A 23,517-nucleotide genomic window follows, 5' to 3' on the forward strand; every position below is an offset into this window, starting at 1 on the left:
TTTTTAAAAAGTCATCAACAAATAAGCGAGATGTCATCATATTTCTAGGACAGGGGTGATCTCTCCAGTTTTCCATCCATAAGCAACCGTGCTAGTGAAAAAGAGTGAGCACTAGACAGGGAGGCCATAACCCACCTCCCCTGAGTTTGCAGGAACCTATCAGAACAGTACAGTCTCTCCAGGCCTGGGGTTACGGCTCTCGATAAAATGAAGGTGAGAATTTCCGGTTTAAAGCATCTTTCCCACAGAACCGCCCACTCCCAAACCACTTCCCCACTGTCCCCCCCCCACCTCCCCCGCACAGAGTTCTCTGCTGCTCCCAGAAGGCTGGAGGGGGGCCTGGGAAGCGTTACCTCTAGACGGTTGCTCCGGAGAGCCCTTTGGTGAAGAAGTATCAACTCACAGGTCTGACGGTGAACCACGAGACATGCAGCAACAGGAGCAAAACTCTCTTGATTAGAGGACCGTAAGATTTTGCTGAGTTTGAGGGAGAGGGCACAGACGCTGTACAGGTGATATGGAGCTGAACACATTACAGTTGAACCGGATGTTAGGTGAAAAGCTGTGAGTTGATGGAATGATCACATAAGGGATTGCTCCATCTCCTCCCTCTCCACTTTGTCCTCCTCCTTTTCTCCCCTCCTCTGGTGGCCCCTAGGCACGGCTCCTCATTATTGAGTGTCCAGCTGGGTATTGTGATGTCAGAGGCATCCCCCACTGCGGGCAACGCTGGAGGAGAGAGTGGCGGCCCAGCCGTGTTTGAGGATACATGGCCCTGGTTCCAGTTCCCGTGACACCAGGGGACACCACGCTCCCTCCATTTACCAGTAACATCTCACACTTCATACACATCTCTGGAACCCCTCATTGTCCCCTCTCAAAACCAATATGATGCTTTGGGGAAACTGAGGCACAGAGACGCTCATCCAAGGTCACGCTGCCATGCTCTGGTAGGACTGTGAACAGTGCCAGAGTTTCCTGATCACTCATCCACACCAGTCCAGGGGCCCCGGCTGCCTTTTATAGAAAGTTTCCACACACCTTCTATTCCTAACCTTGATCACAAGCATCGCTGGTCCGCATGCTTTGGAAGCACCAGCAGACTCTGTGTGTCATGGACTTAGTAACGCGCCCCATTTAGGACCATGAGCACAACTTGTTTGCACGGGACGTTCAATTCTAGATACCCTTCTAGGGCCATATTTTTGTTTTTACTCCAAACACAGCTAGCTAACTCAGGTTTTCTACATTAAAAAAAGAAAAAAAAAAAAAAAAGCCAACTTCGATTCTCCAAGAAAACTCAGCGGCTTACCACCCACATCCTTTCCAGATCATCTCCGGGACCCCAAAGACATCAGAAATCTGCAGTTTTGAGTAGAAGAATACTTTGTTCCTAACTGCCCATGGTAGTCAGGGCCCATCTTTTTTGGTTTCTTTTTTGCAAGCTGAGAGGAATAGTAACAGAATATGAAAGATGATCTAATAAGTAGAAATCATCACCTCAATACAGTTACATATACCCGCACAGATAGAAATATATATGAAGCTATCAGAGTGTCTTAACCTTGAGATCTAAGAAGAGAAGGGCCTTTGGAACAGAAGGATGCGAGCCCCTCCCAGTAAGACCCGTAGGCAAAGGTGAAGAGCAGACATAGAGCCTTTAGCACATGATTTGTTCCACTAATCACTGAACACATTCCAGCACCTAAATAAAGCCCCAGAAAACATACACACCGGAAGAACCAGCTCACTAAGAGAACCACTGATGGGCCCAAACACGGACTGTTCACCAGCCAGTGAGGTGACTTGGTTTCTCAACGGGACAGAGGTACATTTCGACTGTGTAGTAAATAAAATAAAAGTTCATTGTAAAAGGGCCCCAACCGTCCCCCATGTGATCCGTCTTTGCTGCCTCCTCATGTGACTGGCCTCCCAATTTAGAGCATAACCAACTCCCAGTGACCTGTAATAACACCATTCCCAAATTAGAGCTCTCAATTTGACTTGGCCTCGGTCCCTCCCTCAAAGCAAAATAAAGCATCCGTTTTCTTTTTTTTTTCACATTCATAATACTCTCCTTTTTGAGTTGCCAACTCAAACCCTGCTCAGTCAGATTGAGCCCTTCCTCTATTTTTTTTTTTTTCTGGTTAGCCAAAGAGCCTGATGGAAAAACACCAAGAGACAAAAACAAAAACAAAATCAGACAAAAATTCCAAGTAAGTGACATTCAGCTGGAAAAGCTATGATTCACATGCAAATAAAAATCTCCCTGAATTCACTGTTATATGACGCAAGCCTCTGGCTTCAACATAAAAAGGGCAGAATGAAATCACCCACAATTAAACTCACTCTGGAATACTGGAATTCTCTGGCTAGGCCTCCCTCGCTAATGATAAGAAAACCCCCAACTGTGACAGAATGGAGCTAATTGTGCTGGATCTCAGGATATCCCCACCTCAGTAGACATTCTCTCCTGAACATTCCCTGGCCCAGCATTCCCCATCTTCTCTAACTCCCTGTCCTGGACCCAGCATAACCAAGGAGGAAGGGCTCAGCCAGGTCTCCCAGAGGCGGCCGTCCTCTCTGGGTACACATGAGGGCACTGTGCTGGGAACCTTGGACTTCACCTCCCACCCCTCAGCCTGGGCTGCTACTGTGCAAGTAAGTTTTCTAAGCAGCTCTGGAAAGTTCTCCCCAAGAGTGAGCAGAGCCTCTGAACTTTACAGTATCATTTGTCTCTGATCTCAAATCCCAGCCAGAGACTGTTCCACAAGTCACTCTCCTGACTGGTACATAATTTACCATCCCATTTCTCCTATTTCTCCTGGAGGCAGGGAGCTGGGAAGGGAGGGAAGTTGATCTAATACCACTTTCATTTCCTTCTAGATGGTTCCCTTAGGATGCTCACTCCATCTACCTGAGAATCACAGAATTCTGGAGATGGAAGGGCCCTCAGAGATTCTCTGGCTCCTTCTTTACTAGCTGTGGGGGTCTCATCCCATGATTCCTCCCCAGCGGTCACCAGGGCCAAGCTCCTCCCTAGCCACCATCAAGGGGAGCTAGGATTATTAAAGCTATCATCGGGCTCTCTGCAACTTCTTTCCATTCAACAAAGGTCATTTTTCTGAAACCACAAAGAATAAATCTAGAGACACTTACACACCCGTGTTCATAGCAGCCTTATTCACAATAACCAGAAGCAACCCCAACGTCCATCGACAGATGAACAGATAAACAAAGTACGGTATACACACACCATGGGATACTATTCAGTCTTTAAAAGGTATGAAATTCTAACACATGCTACAACATGGATAAAAATCAAAAACATTATGCTGAATAAAGGAAGCCAGACACAAAAGGACAAATATCATAGGATTCCTTTGTATGAATACCTAGAGTAGGCAAATTCAAAGAGACAGAAAGTAGAATGGTGGTTATCAGGGGTTGAGGGGAGGGGGGAAGATGCTGTTCAATGTGTGAATAGTTTCTTTTTGGGATGATGACAAAGTTTTGTAAATGGATGGTGAGGAGAATATAGTGGGAATATAAGATAATGGAACCGTATGGGCACCTGGCTCAGTGGGTTAAGCCTCTGCCTTTGGTTCTGGTCATGATCTCAGGATCCTGGGATCGAGTCTCACATTGGGCTCTCTGCTCAGCAGGGAGCCTGCTTCCTCCTCTCTCTCTCTGCCTGCCTCTCTGCTTACTTGTGATCTCTATCAAATAAAAAAAAAAATTTTAAGATAATGGAACCATACACTGAAAAATGATCAAAATGCCAAATTTCATGTACATTTCACTCCAATCAGAAATACTAAAAAGTTCTATTCCCCCTTTCATGACATAGTTATGTCCCCTGAATTTTCTTTTTTCAGGCTCCAAACCCCCAGTCCCTTCTAATAATCTTTAGATAATAGGACTTCTAGACCCTCACAGCTTCCCGGCCATACTCCTCTAACTGCAGAGGGGAGGGGGGCGGGGGCAGATGGGGGGACCTGAGGTGGGGCAACAAGTCAGCTGAACACACTCAGGCCTTTCCACAGATTTTCCTCGCTATGCTTGTGTTTGGCAAATGGAAACAGGGCAGGCCCAGGAGGCATCTCTCTCCAGGCACTCGGGGGTGTCCCTTGGCAGCCACCCACCACCGGTCTGAAGCCGCCATCATGGTGTTCACCCCATAAGCTGAACCAGCCTCCCTGGGTTCGACACACTCGCCCCTCTCCATCCCTTCTGGAATAGCTTTTTGGACGTTTGAGGTAGGAAAGTTGCCTTTTGCATTTTAAAGTCTGTTGAAACTGAGCAGCCTGGGTGTTGGTCTGATTCCACAAGTGAGTAATCCATTTCCTGAAAGTAAACTGCTCACCCTTTGGAAGTGGACCAGTGATTTTGGGGTGCCATTTGAAGTGTCTCTCACTGGGTAAATATTTACAGGCACAAGCCATGGAGCTTTTCTAGGAATGTCAGTTAATTTGCTAAATTAATGACCCTTAAGGTGGAACCCTTAAAAAAAAAAACAAAAAACGTTAATTCGTCTCTAACGGGTGAGTAATTTATGCCTTGGGACAAGGTATTCGTGGGGGGCGGGGGGAGGGTATGCTTGTCTGACTAGTTAGAATAACCACATGTAAATTAAAACCAGGCCTGACTGAAAGTCTCTATCTTCTAATTTTTTTTGACTCCTGATTTTCTACGACTATCTGAGCCAATGATGGGTTGACTTTGGAAAAACTCTTTTCCATGCCAATATTTTGCCTGGAGTTTGAAATGACAAGATTTTTAAAAATCCCTTCTTGGTAAGTCTCCTGGCCTCAGGGATTGCATACAGAAGATCTCATGTATCTGCCACTCACTAAAAGATTGTGCCCACCTGCCTGTACCTGGAGACCTGCCTCCAGTTCTCCGGTGTGGAATAATTCACACTTTAATCAGCTGGCTTGAAAGAGCCTTTTGTCTTAAATAATCAAAAGGTGATTTCTTTGGGGCTCAAATGATCACTTCAACGATCCTTTCAAAAAGACTCCTGTGCCATCTTCTCCCCCCTCTTCACGAGACGGGCAATCTGCAATAAGTCATCGAAATTTTCTGATTAAAAGTATGCAGCTAGATGCGTGTTTTTGGAGCTCTGTTGGGAAATAAGTGTGTGTGTGTGGTGGGCTCTGAGTGATGAATAAATCAGGCGGAGATGTGATCCTCGAGGCCATGGTCGTGGAATTTTCTGCATCTGACAGAGAAGAGTCGTTCGGGATTCCCCACCAACCTCCCTCGAGCACTCTTGTATCTCTGCACAAGCCTGTATAGTAAAGAACTTAGGAATCCCGTGTGACTGATAGGCTCAGCTGTCACCACCACCCTTGCCAGCTTCCCAGACAGAACTAAGGGTTCCCCTGACTCTCCCTGAACCCCGATGTGGTCCTGGGCCTCTGACTCTGTCCTATCTTAAAACCACTTATGCCTGGGTCTCAGCCCAAGCCTATAAGACTCCCTGGAATTAGTGGCTGGCTCCCTGCTATCCCATTCCCATCAGGGGTCCTCAGAAAGGAAAGGACTCTGTGACTCCGAGCGATGACAGCCCTCCCTCAATGTCCTAGAGCTTAAGCCCACGAAGGCCAGAGCATCAGAACGCCCCTCCATCCCTGGAGAACCAGGCCGGGTGCTGGCGGGGGACACAGCTTCCCCAAGAGGGCCCATGTCTGATCAGTACCGGAGGGAAGGAAACAGGTGCAGAGAACCCAGGGCTGGTTATCCAGGTAGCCAGCAATGCTGAACACGGTGGTTTTCCTTCTTCGTTCATTTCCTTCCTTCCCACCAGGCCTACGTATGAGGCATCAGGGCTCGACACGAGTCACTGAATGCCCGAAAGACAACCGGCCGTATTGTCAGCAGAGTGGGGATTTGGTCTTAATTTATTTCCTTTGATGCTTTAATTTGGCCCATGTTCATTCCCCATTCCATTACCTTTTTATTTATCTTTTTAGGAAGGCAGCCACGGCCGGAGAACAGAGACCCACCTCAGGAGCTTGATTACGTGCTGAGAAACTCCATCTTAAATATTTGTGGGAACAAAAGTAAATGCTTAAAATACAACTGATGATTAGTAAGTATTAATGCCACCAGGGTTACTAGGAATTGGGGAATGTCAGGCTCACAAGCCGAGCCTTCAATGGGCTGTGTGCTGATTAAGTCGGGGACCCAGATATGGTGTGTGCGTGTCACTTGGCGACTGTTGCTACCAGCAACCAACAGACCCTGACAAACTACCTTACTTTGTTTTTCTGTGACTCCCTCCTGTACAGACCCGGTCTGGGGAGATGGAGAGGCCGCAGAAGAAAGCAAACAGAAGGAAACGGTAGCGAAAGGAGGTGGACATGGAACCCAGAAAGCCCCAGCGGCTTCTGCTGCCTTCTGAGTGCTGGGAGTAAGCCCAACTTCTGGACTTTTCTCCCTGATGAACTCACACTTCGACCTTCTTCCATGCACACGGCAGACTCCCCGTGACCCTGAGCAGCCGGCCATGTTGTGGGATGAGAACACGGCTCCTTCTTCATCTCTGCATCCCTCAATCACACACCCCTTTCATGGACTGCCCACCTCACGTGTGTTCCTTAATATTTACCCCCACACCCTCTGTAAGGCCAACCCTGTAACCAAATGTTGTATATATTTTTTAAATATTTGTATTTATTTATTTGACAGACAGAGATCGCAAGTAGGCAGAGAGAGAGTAAAGAGGAAGCAGGCTCCCTGCTGATCAGAGAGCCCAATGCGGGGCTCGATCCCAGGACCCTAAGATCATGACCTGAGCTGAAGGCAGAGGCTTTAATCCACTGAGCCACCCAGGCGCCCCCAAAATGTTGTATATTATGATAGCTCTCTTCAAGAGTTCTGGGTTTCTCCTTAAGCCGAACCTTGTGTTGGCCATCAATCTTTCCATCACTGGGACCAGTGGTTTGTCATAACTTACTTCTACTGCTCGCCTTTGGGGAAATTTCCAATTCTCACTTTGGTTAAACTTAAACTGCTGAACTCAACTGGTCTCCTTGCCTATTTTTCACTTGAGGCCCCATGAAAAGCGACTAAAAACTTTTCCAAAATTAACCGCGTCCCCCACATATAATGGTCAATGCACACATAGAATCAAACTTGGCCTCTGGCTTAGTTCCTAACTTAGTCTGTGGAGTACTTTTTCAAAAACTCCGCAACTCTTTGTAAACATCATCACATCTAATTTTCAAAACCAGCATGAGTGGGTGGGGACCCTGAGGCTGGGGGAGGCAAAGGGCCATGTCGGGGGCTCCCCTGCTGCCCTGACTCTGCTCCCCAGGCCCGGGGCCGGCGTCTCTGTCCTCTCACGGTAAGGCTGAGTGAAGGCTTGCTGGGAGAAGGGTCAGCGCAGTGCAGCCCGACCAGTTCATTTGTTTTCTTGGTTCTTCTTACACATGAATCTAAGTCTAGATGGACATTAGGAAAATCATAGCCGTTTAAGAGCAAATCCCAGCGTGTCTCCAGAACAACAGAGAATCAAATTCTGAAAGCAAATAAGACGTTGCTTTATTCCTCTTTTCTGCGACTCTGCTGGCTGGGTGTGAGTGAGTTGGGCGTGTCGTGTTGGGTGAAGCAGAGGAGAGCCTCCAGAACATACCATTATGATTATCTAACAATAACAACACTCTCACTGGCAATGTCAACTGAAAAGATTAAAAGCATGCGGTTTCTTTTTACTTTACATGGCAACTAGCTTCTGAAGTTAAAAAAAAAAAAAGTAAAACTATTAACTGCTTCATTAAGTCTCAGGGATACTGGTTACTTTAAGTACTCTTCACCCCTTAACATTCTAAACTAAAGAATGTGCTGGAACAGAGACTTCTGGATCGTATTTTAACTTGTTACTTTTCAATTTTTAGGAAAGGATAGTTAACACATGTGGTTAAATTTAAGCAACTTCAGCTTAGTTAACTTTCCCTTAAAATAACCACGCCATAAAGTAATCGTACACTAAAAAGGCCTCAGTCCTCACATGACAACCCTAAAGACTGTCTCTCCACACAGTCCAGAGACGTGCACCATCCAAGTCTCAGTCACAGACTGGAAATTACACCCCACTGGCAAGCAGCAACACTATAGCAGATGCATTTAAAAAAAAAAAAAAAGAGTGGCAGCTTCTGAGGCCCGATTTGCCAGGCATCATGTTATTAATTTTATATTTTGAGAAGTAACTTTTTTTCCAAATAGAAAATGTGGCAGTTGGGCGCCTGGGTTGCTCAGTCGTTGAGCTCAGGGTCCTGGGATCGAGCCCCACATTGGGCTCCCTGCTCTTCCTTCTCCCACTCCTCCTACTTGTGTTCTATCTCTTGCCGTGTCTCTCTCTCTCTCTGTCAAATAAATAAATACAAATCTTTAAAAAAAAAAAAAGTGACAGTTGTAACAGGACCAACACTGTTACTTCTCACTTGAATAATTCTTATCCTACAATCACACAAAACCTAAGAAAAGATCACTGGGTGCAGAAAGACACAGTGACCCCAGACTCGCTTGTGAGATTTTCAGGCAGACACAACACAGGAATCAGTGGTGGTGGAGGACCAGGCATGCGCCCTCCAGGAGCAGAAGACAAGGAAGTATGGCCCCAATGGGACTCTGGATGCACATGTTCCATCTTCTCTGGACACACATGCACCTGTCCCACAGCACCCCCCACCCCGGTATTACCTCGAATTCCTTCAGCTCATTTCCCCCTCCTGTCCTCTCTATCTCAGGTCCCAGACAAGATCCCTTAACCAAATCTTGAAGGCTGTCACATAAAAGTGTTTCCCTTGGCCCATTCGGAGAGATTGATCCGGTAAGGATAAGCAGATGGAAGTTACTGTGGAAGAACCAGCAATGCAAAAGCAGGTGCCCAGTGGCAAAGAGGTACTCAGGGACATAGTAGTAGGTTCTTAGTCTGGGAGGCAATCTCTTGTATTTCAGATTTCAGTTTTTGGTTTTCTCATAAGAAAAAGAAAACATGATAACCTTCTTGCCACCAGCCACTTCCAAACAATGACCTGGAAAATAATGGTGTGTGCATCTCTAGAGACTCTCACTGGGAGAGTGAGAAGGCATCCACTTTGAATATGGTTGTCTAAAGATCTTTACTCCTATAAATAACAATCTCTCCCAACCCCACGCTCCCCCTCCCCCACCCCCACTCCCCCATGCCCATGCCTCAGGGCATCCTCTGAAATCCAGTGTTTGCCTAGAATCAATCCTGCATCATCTGGAAAGGGAAGAGAGTTTAAACATTCTTGGTTGCAGATTGGTATTTTTAGCACTTTTAGAAAAGATTAGACTGTTTTTCATGTAACTCATTTCTCGTAATATTAGCACTTGTGTTTTAAGAGCACGGAGCAGGGAGCTATTGTTAGAGAAGACAGGATCAGAATAAAGTGGCTGAGTTATAAGCTATATTGCTCATTCTTTTCTTTAGCTGAAAATAGCTCCTCAATGTCTACTTTCCTATTAGCAGCTCCCAAATATTCATGGTCCAAAGGACCATAGATATATAAGATTCACCAAAAACTGACTTTAAGTATTTGACCTTCTGTCCCAGCCTGCAAGAATGATGAGAAACTGGCTCATCTGTGTTTCCAGAAAGTCCTACTAGTCTGTCAGACACAAAATTCAAACCTGAGTCAATAAAAAAACAAGCATTTGAAATACCTGTCTTCCTTGTTTCCCCCACTTCTTCCTGCAGTCTATTTTTTTTGTTGTTGTTGTTTTACAAGCTTCTTTTTCATTTCTTCATATAACCCTGAACTGAAGGCAAGATCTACTACAATGAAAAATAAAGTAGCACCCTCCCACCCCCACCCCAAAAGTGGTTCAGACACATACAATGGATTAATAAGCAAGTCACACAATTTTAGGTACACATGTGCTCCTGATTGGGCCCAACCTCCTGCAGTCTATTTTTTGGCTATTTTACTACTTTTAAATTTTACAATGCACAAAGAAAGGGGGAATATTACTTGAAAGAATTTGGGGTGGGGAGCACACCCGTTGGCTAGGCAGTTAAGCATCTGCATTCAGCTCAAGTCATGATCCCAGAGTCCTGGGATAGAGCCCCACCTCAGGCTCCCTGCTCAGCGGGGAACCTGCTTCTCCCTCTGCCCCTCCCCTGCTTGTGCTCTCTCTCTCTCTCCCTTCTGTCTCTCAAATAAATAAATAAAATCTTTAAAAAAGAAAAGAAAGAAGTTTGGGGACAAAGTTGGATCAAACACAATGTAAAATAAAAGGTTGGGATTATTCAGGGTTTCAATTATCTATGCTCTCCCAGTAGACCTTATGTGTGTGTATGTGTGTGTGTCCGTGCACACACGCACGTGTGTGTGTGTATATATACACCACATGCACACACAAACACAATTACAGATGGGTAGATCAATAGAATGAATGAGCAAGAATTGGAGACTACTTAAAAAGCGTTCAGATACACGTATACACCCCAGGAGATTAATTCTGTAGACAAAAACGCCCTTTTAACCAAACAGTTCCAACATAGGAGAGAATGTCCTCCTCCTTCCACCAAAGCCAAATATTTTACTGTACATTAAAAGACTAATTAAAACAATATTGTGGTGTTCAAGCACGGTGGGTTATGAAGAGAAACCTTCACTTCATGAGCAAACACTGAGTCACCGGTGAGGCTCATGCAGGGGTTTTGGAGATGTGGTGTGTTTCATCAATATTCACATATCCACTTGGTAAGAACTGTAGCTTGCAACTATGATTTCCATTACAAAGCCCCTGAAATGCCAGGAATGAGTCATGGCTTTGTGCCTGGGCATTGCGCTGATTTTCTCCATTAACCAGACTCACATACTGACAACTTCCAGGAGAAAAGCTGAATGAGTCAGTTTCAGGAACAAACTGCATTAGAATACTATGTGTGAAGAGGAGTTCGGGTAATAGGAATTGGGGCTTTTTTTGTTTGTTTGTTATTGTTTGGTTCTCCTTAAATAGAAATTTCCATAAAATTCATTTCTCCAAAAAGCAGCAAGCATAGATCCATGCAGTTATAAGGGTTCTAACACCAGGACCAAATTGGTTCCCCAAACGCAGCACAGGGTGCGTGAACTGGCTGGGATCAATTCTAGCTTTTTGAGGACCATTCTGCAGTCACCAGAACACACACGGTGCTACCTCTGGACCAATCCCAAATATCTTCTCTTGCCCTGGCTCTCTTCTTCAGGTGTCTTCCACAAGCTGACTTTCGCATGGGAATGGGACTCACAGGGAGACAAGTCAGCTAAGGGAAGGAGGGAAAAGCAGGGCCAGAATTTGGGCAAAGCAGGGACAGGGTCTCAGCAGTAACAAGATCCCTAACTACACAGACAAAGCTCTGGCATCAGCGGGAAACTGAATGCATTCTGTGAGGCTCCACACTGTCAGGACCCTTGCCTTCTGTCCTATTCCCTGGTGCTGTTCTAGGAGATAGGACTCCAGATCTCTTCAGCTCTCCTTTTCCTTGAGAGTTGTTCCCATATTCAAGAGGTGAAGGCCTAGAACACTGTCATCCAGGCCATCTTTTTAAAAAATTACCTTATCTGGGGTGCCTGGGTGGCTCAGTGGGTTAAGCCTCTGCCTTTGGCTCAGGTCATGACCTCAGGGTCCTGGGATCGAGCCCGGCATCGGGCTCCCTGCTCAGCAGGGATCCTGCCTCGTCCTCTCTGCCTCTCTGTCTACTTGTGATCTCTGTCAAATAAATAAATAAAAATCTTTTTAAAAAATTACCTTATCTGAGCATTTTTGGGGAATGGCAAGGTGGAAATATTCAAAGTACAGTGAGCATCAGTGGCTAACACCTTCTCAGAACTCCTGATCTTATCTGACGTTTGAGACCAGGATCATGAAATGCTTTGAAAACAGCAGGATCACGACAAGTGGAGAAAATCTGAATATGGTATCGGCACTTGCAAAGCCACACTGTGAAGTTAGTTAACGAGAGTGATTCCGCGAAGCTGGTGCCCCTCTCTCCAACACGGGCATCTCATAGGCTCCTCCTGTCTAGGATTATATTCTGTTGCTCTACGTCTTTCCTAAGACTGAGCCACAGGCTTACTTTTTCTCTTTTTTGGATTTGGCCTCCAATGTTTAGGCACGAGTCAGCACACACAGAGGAGTGTAGATGAACCACGCTAATTAAGGGAGCCCTCCCATGAAAGGATTCTCTTTTAGCCCTCTATATTTAGTTAAGCACAATTTCAGCGCAAGACACTGAATTTTCTAAACCTTGCGAGCGAGGAGTCTCTGCCATGAGATTTGCCTCCTACGAGGCTCCTCGCTTGTTCACTGGGGCTATGAGGTCCTCATAACCACAGAGCATTCAAACAGGCCAGTCGAGGTGACCTCATTGAAAGGACGGGGGACTAGCTTCACTTCTGTCAATGCAGCAAGCCTGTACAGTGTTGGGATCCAGACTGGTGAATATCCCGATCGGACAAAACCCACTAAATAAAACTTAATTTGACATGACATCCTACTGAACTGCTCCCAGAAGCAATCATTTTCATTAAACCACAGGGTTCCTAAATTTTACATTTAGTAGCAGACTGAAGATTTTGAAGCTTCCCATTGCTGAAGCATGGATTCTCATGTTCTTACACTGTTGCTCTGTCAGAACTGATATGTGGTGAAGGAATAAGTTTCACGTCTAGCTCTCAAGCAAAAATTTGAGAAAGATTCCGCAGCTTCCTGGCTGTGACACAAGTTGCTTTCCATGATAAGAGATTCTCTGCCTTCTTATAAAATCTCTCCTCATCTCGTTGATGGGAGCATCATTTGGGGCATGGCTACCTCAGTATTAAGGAATATACTGCACTGTCACGATGACAAAAGTCAATGGGTTTCCTCCTCATGTTTTTGACATTTAAAGACATCTGCAGAAAGGTAGACTCCATCTGTGTCCTCCTGCTGGTAGAGACTAAACACCTGTACGGAAGAAACCAAGCCAGGATTCCGTTCCGTGTCAGGATGGGCCTTTGGAGAACAGAATCAATTACCCTCTGCTTTCTCTTTTGTTTCTCAAAGTCTTGGGCAGGCTGGAGTGGTCACGTTTCACACAAGCTGCTGTTGCGTTCTGGCTTTTTTAGAGAGCCTCATGCAGAAATGTATACCCAGAAGCAAGCTAAAGGAGCAGCAAAGCTCCTGTCCTTTTCTCCCTAAAAATGGAATAAATTTACTTGGCAGCATCTTTGCTTCCACTGAATATATTTACTTCTTAAATGAGACAAATCTCTTGCCAGGCTTCTCACCCACTCTGCAGGGACATAGGCCTCCTTTGCATAACCTCTTCTTCCCAAGAAAAAGAATGAGAGTGCTATGCTTTCATCTTTTGGCATTTCTTGCTGGATGCAAGTAGGATACCAAAACGGATGTAGGTCCCAGGAAGGAGAAGTGAAAGAATCTTCTTCATTCGCTTCCCCCTTGAATCACGTGTGTCCCAGCATGGGGTTTTTACGACTCGTGGAGTAGGCTGCGTTCTCAGAGACTTGAGAAAGCAGAAAAGAGTGGCCTCCTCCAAAGTTAAGGTCTGAACAAGAAACCAGTCCAGATCCATGGGCTGAGTTTGACGTTTTTAAGACTAATGGCTGTGACTGTGTACACAGACAGAAGATGGTTATTTAAGGGTGAAATTTGATCTACCTTCAGCTCAGCCAAAAGGATGATCCAAGAGAAGTGTAATGCTAGGTCTTCTGAGACTCAGCGGCTGCAGGGTCCTGCAGAAGCAGCAGGACTGGAGGGCTGACACCTGCTGCTCCCTCCCTTGGATCCTAGGCCCAGGACTCCATGGCAGAGCTTCCCCTCAATGATACTGGGTGTCCCAAAGGCAGGTGGGGCTTCAGTAGACTTCCAGAATGTTCCTTCCAAGCAGACAGAGCAGGTAAATGAAACTGGTCCAAACCTCAAGTGCTAAAAGCAGCAGGAAGCCTGCTTTGCTGACACTGTCACAAAACCCATGGTCGAGAACAAGCAAGCCATTAGTTCTCTCCTGGTCCAGAGAGAGCTGGTTGCCTGTATTGTTTTCTAGTTTCGGAAACACCAAATAAGGACGACTTTTGGTTCAAGGTAGGAGACGTGGCTCTTTTTATGACCTCACTCCTTCTTACATAATATACTAAACAGGCCCTTTAAGCCAAAGTTTAAAAGCTAAATTCTGCCTCTGCCCAAACATGTGTCATTCCCATTGAAGTTAGTGCGACTTGGCTGTCACAGCTGGGGGCAAACTTCACTCTTCAGCAAGAGTGTGATGGATAAGTAATAGTTTCCAAGACTATTGGAATCTAACGTTCTAATAAAGAGACACTAGAAGACTATGGAAAAAATGCCTTTAAAGCCCAAATCAACAAATACTTCCCATCATTTAGGAATGTGCTTGTGGACCTTCCTGGGTTACAAGGAAACCCTTGTAACCTTCAGGCACCAGTCTGAAGAACATTCAAGATCTCTTTGGGAAAGCTTCTACTGCAGGAGAAATCCAGCCGGGACCGGAAGACCCCACTTCCAACAGTGGACAAGCTGGTGTCTCCCTCCCAGTCACTTGGTGGGGAGATACATAGTGAGTTCTAGAACAACAGATTACATTATAAGTCGCACTTTCTCATTTCCCTGCTCCCAGGCTACACACAGACATTTTATGGTATTTGATCTTGATGTGGTACTTATATAGATTTATTGTGTACTACGTTGTTCCACAACAAATTTTATTTTTTTAAAAAGATTTTACTTATTTATTTGAGAAAGAGAGAGAGAGAGAACAAGTGGGGGAGGGGCAGAGGGAAAGGGACAAGCAGATTCCTCGCTGAGCAGGGAGCCAGATGCGGTGCTCAATCCCAGGACCCTGATACCATGTCCTGAACCGTAGTTAAGACACTTAACTGACTGAGCCACCCAGGTGCCCAATTCCGCAACGAATTTTAAAAGACTTCCATGGGGTCTTAGGAATTGTCCCACATCCCCGGAACACTTAAAAACAATGAATCTAACTTGAAAACAATATTACTTACTTAAAATAATTTGGATGATTATTTTAAAAATTGAAGATAGCCTTTACACAGCTAAAGTCAAAAGTAAACCAAACCTGAGGCATTCAAACCCTCCAATTTTCATTTAAAGACCAAAAGAAGTCATCCTCTCGGCTGTGAACACTGTACAGCCCTTTCCCAGTTCCTACAGAATCCTGCTCTAGGTGCCTAGGAGAGGACAGCATCCACATCCTGACAAAGCATACATCTATAGGTCACTGAAACCAAAGTCTCCAAAAGTCAGCTTTAATCAACCCCACCCTACTCCCCGCCACCCTAGCACAGAAGGTAAAGATGACACACGCATCCCAAAGCTTAAAAGAAATAAAACGACACATGAAAACAAACAAAACAGCTGACTATACCCTAAAGAAAAAAAAATCTGTACCCTAAAAAGGAAGCAGTAGATGGGGGTAATGGTGTGACCTTTCCTGCCGCCCCGCCCCCCTCCTTCTGCCCCTCGCCTCCCTTCGCTCCCCGGTTTTGCTTCCTGCTCAGGCTCCGCTGCCTGTCTTCCCTGAGGTATCATTTCAGGCCCATGTGTTGAGCCCTGTTAATCCAAGTTTCAACTTCATGCCCACTGGCATCTGGTTCATTGCCATGTTCCCTGCCACGGAAATGTAGAGACCTACCCGGAGACACGTTCAGATTCTGGCTTCACACGCGCGGACAATGGAACTCTAGAAGACTGATTTCATTGCACATTTTCAGTAAAGTCTAAGGCCCCTGGCCCACACTCCACAACATCCATAGTCTCAGCTCGAGCGGCATTCCCCCCCTCATCTTCTCCCATCCTGTACCTCAGAGCAGGCTCTGCCTTAGTTCCTGTTATTCCTCCATCTAGAAACAACATTTCTGCCCACCTTTGCTTGGAGGGTAAAATCAAACCTGCTCTAAGCATGTCACACATCTCACTGAATCTGAGAGGTCGATATTATTATTATACCCATTTTAAAGATGGGGAAGCAGAGGCACAGAGATGTGACCTAGCCTGCTCAAGTAGCCCAAAACAAGGAAGTAGTAAGGCCAAGGTTTGAACCTAATGGCCCAACCCCAAAATCTGTGTTCCTAAGGATCCTAACTAAGCTGCCTCTTTCATAAAACCTGCATGTCCCAACTCTAGCTAAAATTTTGTTCTTCTCCCAAACTCTATAGCCCATGAGTACTGTCTTTCCTATGGTCTTTCCATTTTCTACCCAACTTCCTGGATGTTATGGGCATTTCCTCCTTCCTGGTAGATGGTAAGCTTCATAAGGACAGAATCCATGCAGGATTGAATTTTGGCCCCTAGGGCTCACCTGTGAGCCCCGCACAAGGCAATGGGTACCTGTCAATATATGTGGGTGGGTCCCCCAGTTGGAGAGAAGCAGCTCATCATTCTTTGTTTTCATCCCTATGTAGTCGCACTTTTATGTTTACTTTTACTGTATTTAGAGCAAGGACAGTGCTCTGGTAAGGATAGCAAGTTGTCTGGCGGGTTAAAGCTGTGTCCTACGTGCATGGGAAGAAGCAGGGGTCAAGTTCACCTTGGTGCTACGTGCATGGGAAGAAGCAGGGGTCAAGTTCACCTTGGTGCTTCCCACATACAAGAGCTGCTTGGAGAGGCCATAGTAATGGCAGAGAGGACAACAGCAGAAATAACAAGGAAAACCACCAGCCGCGACAGCACACTAGTGCCGGGCACTTCCCATCCAGTGTCTGTGATCCTTTCAATAACCCTGTAAGCTAGGCCTTGTCATCTTGAGTCCACAGATGGGAACTGAGATTTGGAAAAGTGAATTCTTTTGCTCAGGGTTACAAGAAGTTAAAACCCAGTGCGGTAGCGTGAACCCAGATCTTCCTTCAGGGTCGGTCTGGGCTCTGTCTACTCGAGCAACAATGCCTACAGTCCCCTGGGGGCTAAGAACAGCAAGCTACCTGGTCCATTCATTCTTTACTTCCCGGACTCTCTCTTTGGTTTTGTCTTTTGGTGAAAAATGACCCTCGCACACACCCAGTGCTTCCAAGAAACCAAATGAACAGTAACCTACTTTCATGTTGCTCAGAGAGTTCTTAATTACTAGGAACAGACAGGACCGTGGTCATAAAAATGTACCAGGAGATATCCAAGAGGGTGGTACTGATCCGGGAGGGCAGCAAGGGGTGGGGCCAGACAGATTTGCGTGGAGTCCAAGAGGCAGACAGAGAACTAAATGTTCTGCTTAGAAGAAAGATAAATCACTTTTCATCAACCTATAAAGTTGTCTTAGTTGGACCACAACAAACACTTGATGCGTTCACAACATCACCACAAAAACATTTTCGTGGTCTTGGCTGTAAATAATGGTTTTACACAGGAAGAGCAATGCTTTTCACCCTGCAGGGGCGGGGAGGGGTGGGGGGAGAAGGGAATCCCTCAAAATGCAGCACACACTTAAACATGATTCAGCTGTGATTCATCAAAGCTGGAGTAGTATTCTGTTCCCTCTAGGATTCTGGGTGCAAAGTGTTCTCTCAATGCTGGCAAAATTATCTTCCCATGCTCCTGAATGATAGGCCACTTCCGCTAACATGCTCTAAAGTTCACAATACGTTTAAGATAGATTCTTCTGTGTGTAAGGCTGAGCGGTGCTAGCGTGAGCAGAAATCCTAATAGCTACTGGGAGCCTAGTTAGAAATCAGCCACATTAACAGTCATGCTTCTAAAGATAAAAGCTCCCATTCAATATTCTTTATCAGCTTGCTTTAGCCAAACTTGACGCATTTGTTACTCATGTCTAGTTGTGGTGATTTTAAGTCTGTGACTGTTCCCTTGAAGGCAGCCTTCCGTGAAAAGCACAAGCTCTGGAAGGAGCATCTGGGGAGAGAGCAGCAACCGCTCCCCAACTTAGGGACTCCGGGCTGGGGGCGCAGGAGCGGTTTAACAGTCCCTAGACCAAGCCTCCTATAACGACTGGGATACAAGGCTGCCAATCTGGGTGCCATGCCTTCAGGGAGTCTCACGGCAACCCATGATCCAGGCAGCAGGGACAAACCCCGTGGTCCGGCCATTACTCTGATGTTTAAGTGGAGCTCCTTCTCAATGGAAATTCAAAGACAGAACATGGCAGCCTCATCTAAATGTCCTCTGCTCTGTTGTCTTGGGCACCGATCTGAGGCTCATCCTTCTTTATGTATCTTTCCCTGTCTGTCCATCCTTTATGACTTGGCAGCAGAACACGGTGGAAGAAGAGCACAGGCTCAGTGGCCAGACCCCTTGGGTTCAAGTCCTGACACTCACTTATCAGCTCTGTGACCTAGAGTGAGTCACTTTAGTCTCTCTTGCCTTGGTCTTCTCACCTGTAAAATGAGGCTGAGAATAACAGGACCTATTTCGTAGGGATTTCTTTTTTTTTAAGTAGGTTCCACGCCCAGCATGGAGCCCAGCACAGGACTTGAACTCACGACCCTGAGATCAAGACCTGAGGTGATATGAAGAGTCTAACCTTTAACTGACTGAACCATGCAGGCGCCCCCTAGGGACTTAAAGGGAGTCAACTAGAAAGGGGATTAAGTTAAAACAAAAGGGCCATATAAGGGTTAGTTATTACTGTTTTTTCCCTTCTTATCTTCTTTCTTTTGTTTTCTTTCAATAAATACTTATTGATTAACCCCTAGATACAAGGTGCTACGCAGGATGCTAGGTAAACTTTGAATATAGACAGGGTAGAGTCCTTGTCCTCCAAGAAAGGACAGAAGGTAAAACGCTGTAGTAGAAAAAGATCACCAGTCTGGGACTGGTGGGAATGGGAATGGGCCTCTGACCCCAGCACCATCACTAACCTCTCTGTAGCTTCCTCATCTGGAAGCCCAAGATCCTTCTAGGGATTGTGACAACAGAAAGCAAGAGTACCCAGCCAGGCCCCACACACCATACCATCAGTACCACAGCTAGAGGGGAAAGAAAGGATCTCTAGCTGGGCCAGTCAGGGAAGGCTTCGGGGATCCGGATTTATGCGTGGCCCTGAAGGGCAGCTCAGAGGCTGGGAGATGGAATTGCCGAAAGGAAGGATAATGTGCAGAGGCACAAGAGTATTTGGGTTAAAACACATTTTGCTGGCAGCTGAGAACGGGTTTGGGGAAAGCAGAAGGGAAAAGAGACGTGCTTAGTTTTTGGAGGGCTGGTGTGCATACAACGCTGGGCAGGTTACGAGGCGGAAACCCTAGCAGGACGGCGGTACAGGGGACACGTCTGGTGGTGGCCTGCAGAATGGACCAGGTGGAGAGCGAACAGTTGGAAGACAGCTGCACAAGGCAGCCTTAAAGACTGAGAGGCTGGGGAGGGAACCTCCCCACCCCCACAGGACAGCTGCCTGGTCTGGGGGACTCCTGTCCCTTTCTTCTCCACAGTTCTCTCCAGTTAACGAGAGGATGATGGAAAAAGTGTTAAGCACGGTGCCTGCACACGATCAGAACTTAGTACCCATTCTCGAGAAAGCAAAATAATGCGCATGAGAATAGTTGTGAACAAGAATTACTATTCACTTGGAAGTCAGTTATTGGTGAAACGCATAGCAGGTGAAAGCAAAAGGAGAGGACCCATGGAGACCTCGCCCAGGTCACCAGCCCTGTGAGCAGGGAGATATGACAGAGAGCTGGTAATCCAGGAGAATGTCAGGATGTGGAGAAATGGCATGTACCTCTCCTTGACTCCAGTCCGAATGACGATGGGTTACTGGACGCTGGAACTGCTATGTAGACTAGAGAGAAATTAAATCCAATGTCCTCCCTGGACTTGGATCCCTGACCTACACTCGTGGTCCCTGAGGAAGAGAGGAGAGTTACACCCTCAGACTCTCAGCCTAAAACCACCAATGGTGCCAATCACAGACACCACTGCATCCCATAAAAAGACAGTTTGTGTAATTGTTCCCATTTTTCAAAGGGAGGAAACTGGGCTGAGGTCACTTGGTGAGTTGGTAACAGCTGAACCCAGAGCCTGGGACTCTGTCATGGACCTGAAAGCCTGCTTCCTTCCCAGCTGTCTCTCAGGGCTGTTCTTTGCCCCAATCAGCCTTCACAAACAGATCTAAAAACCACAGTGCAAAATACAGGAGCATGAAATTGGAAATAAAATAGGTGCTTCTACATCTATTTAAATCTCATTTATTTTTAGTAACTACTGAGGTTAGGCTTTGCATGAAAAGTGAGAAGTTGGTTTAAATCTTGATTCATGTCTTGGTTGACTAGTAAAATACTGTCATTCTGCTCAAGTGAAGAAAAGGCCCATGGAAAATGCCCCACTTATTTAGCTTTTAAAACTAACTGTACATCTCCTGGGCATTTTCTTCTGTGGTCTTAAACCCCTATGATCTGCCAGATTTTGTTCACCGGTATGTTTCCTTCCTCCAACACGTGCGGATACATATGTGTCTGTAGGTCTATGGCAACCAAAGGTTTAATGCTCACCTTGTCAGTCACCCATAAGTTCCCATCCTAAATGGGGATCATTTGTCCTCTTATTAAGCGTCTTTGACAATGTTTATAAACTGAAGGCATCTGGCTCAGAACAGGGGCTAATACAATTGCAATAAAAAATAACAGTAATACAAATTGTTTAGCAGGAAAGTCTTCAATATGAGCAAAAACAATTATGTCAATAAGCCTACCCTAATGTGGGAGTAAATGAGAATATCAGGCCATAGATCAAGAAGCTCACACAGGCATTGTTTTAATTAAATCAAACAAGGCATTGCTGTTCCTAGTACTTCCCATGGGTGCCTCCTTCCTTTGCTCTTGGGGGTCTCCTCTCTACCTCCATGGCCTGGAACAATGCTTCTGGGGTTTTCCCACAATCATCAGCTTCTCCTTATACCTTGTTCCATAGCAGGAGTGACCCCGTCTGTCTTGCTTAGTGATGGGCAGTGAGTCTCTCATTAAACTTAATCTAAGAACCCAAAGGTCTCTCCTTTTACCTGAACAACAGCAGAAGAAACTTGTGTCTTAAACTTACTCCCTGCCCAGTTTTGTCCCATTACCAGGAAAGAAAATCTCCCATTGCTCGAAGGAAGGACAAGATTTCAGGTTGAGGTGGCCTCTCTCTTCTAAAAGCCTGAAAAATAGCAGGTGACTGCTTCTTTCAATCTGTTCAGATTGTAGTCAGAACATTTTGGTTATTCTGGAACCAGAAAATCCTCAGAAATCAGAATTCATTACGGAGGGTCAGAGAGATGGAGATGGATAATGGTCAACCAGGAATTAATGAGGATTGAGGAAATCCAACCAATTTCACCTGGAGATCTCTGTGGCCATCCATCTTTTTCACCATCTGCTCCAAATTTGGACCTATGCCCTGAGAGGCAAAAGACAAACGCATCCATCTTAGAAGTCCGCCCAGGTGAAATGCCATTAAATTGCATTATTGTCCAGAACTGCAGAGAGAAACATTTCTTTCCTAGTTAATCCGGCAGCCATCAGTTGTTCCCCATTAAATTGAGAGAAACATCTGGTTTATGTGCTAGAATAAAATACCTCACCATCTATCAAAATTAAACCCTGAAGAGCTATTACTGAAATGAAGGATGGTGTCTTATTTGCTGGAGATGGGTATGCATGCTTTCAAACGACGTCTGTGTTCTGGCATCCTTATCTTTGGGATCTGCATTCCCCGGATGAACAGGAACCCAATAATCCTACCTGTTTGATGACTTTAAGCATTTCAGGTTAGCATAAATTAAAGCACGTTCATATGACTGTTGTTGTGAAAGACACCAGCCACAGAGACAGAGGATGGTCTTTCCACAATGTTTGTAGACAGGGAGGATAGAAAACTGACCTAAAACACATTGGATGTGGGGATACCTACAAAAGAATTCTTTCCTTATATCCCAATCTCACTTCATGGGAAGTAGGTGTATTCCTGAACTATCCAATGGAAGTCACATATTAATAAATCAAATTGCATCATCTCACTATTTACAGGAATTCCCTCTCTCCTTCTGTGTGTGTTGGAGGGGGTGTAAACAAAGATAAACAAACAAATATTTCAAATGTTTTTTAAGCCAAAGACTACCTTTCTTGAAACAAGTATTTGAAGGGACACCTGGGTGGCTCAGTAGGTTAAGCGTCTGCCTTCAGCTCAGGTTATGATTCAGGGAGTCCCAGGATTGAGCCCCCCATGGGGATCAAGCCCCGCATTGGGCTCCCTGCTCAGTAGAGAGTCTGCTTCTCCCTCAAATAAATAAGTAAAATCTTAAAAAAGAAAGAAAGAAGCACACTTTGAAATATACTGTTGTTCAACTCCAAATAGTCTCTCCCTTATTGATTTCAGAGTCCTCTGAACTAAACTACATTGGTTAGGGAGAGCGGAGAGAGAGGCAGAGAGGAAAAGAGAAGAGGTGCGGGGGGGAGTGGGAGAAAGAAAGTGAGTGAAGTCAGCAAACTTTCATAGACAGTTCTCCCACAGCGTCCCCCAGCTACATGGGTCCTTGATGAGCACTATCGGGAAGACTTGTGTCTGTCTGCTCTCTCTCCAGCCTGGCTCAGTTCTCTTGTAACCTGCGTAGTATAAGCACCTTGACGGGCTCAGTGGACATGTGTATTTTACACAACAGACCACAGCTGCAAAAGAGACATTCCCGTACATGACTGGGTTGACACTCAATCTAAAAAAACCAGTTAAAGCATGGAATCATAAAAGTGATACTCTCATTATATTATCTATCTCTATGATATCTCATTATATTATCTATCAGTCTATCTATCTATCTATCTATCTATCTATGTATCTATCTACCTAGATATACTCATTGATACTTATTATATAGATTCACAGAATTTACATGTCATCCTTGCTCAGGGACTATGCTTAATCTCTGTATCATTCCAGGTTTAGTAGATGTGCTGCCAAAACCAGCACCACATTCACAGACATTTAAACATATGAGTGTTCACTATCATTCGCAAATTTGTTACAGGAGTAATGCCTTGTCTTTGAAAATGGGTCCACTCTCTGAAAGTCCCAGTTTCCTGTATAAACCAGAAATCTGCTATGATTTTCAGGTTCTAGCTTCCTTCTTTCTTTCTTTCTTCCTTTCTTTTTCTTTTAAAGATTTTATGTATTTATTTGACAGACAGAGATCACAAGTAGGCAGAGGGAGAGGAAGAAGCAGGCTCCCTGCTGAGCAGAAAGCCTGATGTGGGCTCCATCCCAGGACCCTGGGATCATGACCTGAGCTGAAGGCAGAGGCTTTTAACCCACTGAGCCACCCAGGCGCCCCAGCTTTAAAGAAGATAAAAAAAACTCCAAAGAAAGCTGAGAAGCAATGCGACTACGGACTCTGCCTAGATTTTTATGATGTTCCCCACCATCTTTTAAGGCTATCTTGTTTCTACTTAATTTGCCCATCATTTTTGTTCAGCCTTGACAAGTCTTTCCAAGACAATGGTGTAGCTTCACAGAAATACCTCTCCTTGTCACACTCACGCAACATTTGTT

At 45.4% G+C, this 23,517-nt stretch overlaps 1 protein-coding gene across 4 annotated transcripts in view; it reads right to left on the reverse strand.

Annotated features, from left to right (window-relative positions):
- The window catches only part of SAMD4A (sterile alpha motif domain containing 4A), a gene marked incomplete at its 5' end in the record, with an annotated part of 206,401 nt that overhangs the window by 97,778 nt on the left and 85,106 nt on the right, over positions 1 to 23,517 (reverse strand). The window contains one exon of one of the 4 annotated variants that reach the window (XM_082735075.1): positions 404 to 666. The exons of 2 other annotated variants lie outside the window; for them this stretch is intronic. Of the gene's footprint in view, positions 1 to 353; positions 667 to 23,517 lie in introns of those variants that run through there. One more of the 4 variants, XM_082735074.1, reaches the window with a different exon arrangement.

This window comes from Mustela nivalis (assembly GCF_964662115.1).
Source record: "Mustela nivalis genome assembly, chromosome: 6".
NCBI classification, from domain to species: domain Eukaryota; kingdom Metazoa; phylum Chordata; class Mammalia; order Carnivora; family Mustelidae; genus Mustela; species Mustela nivalis.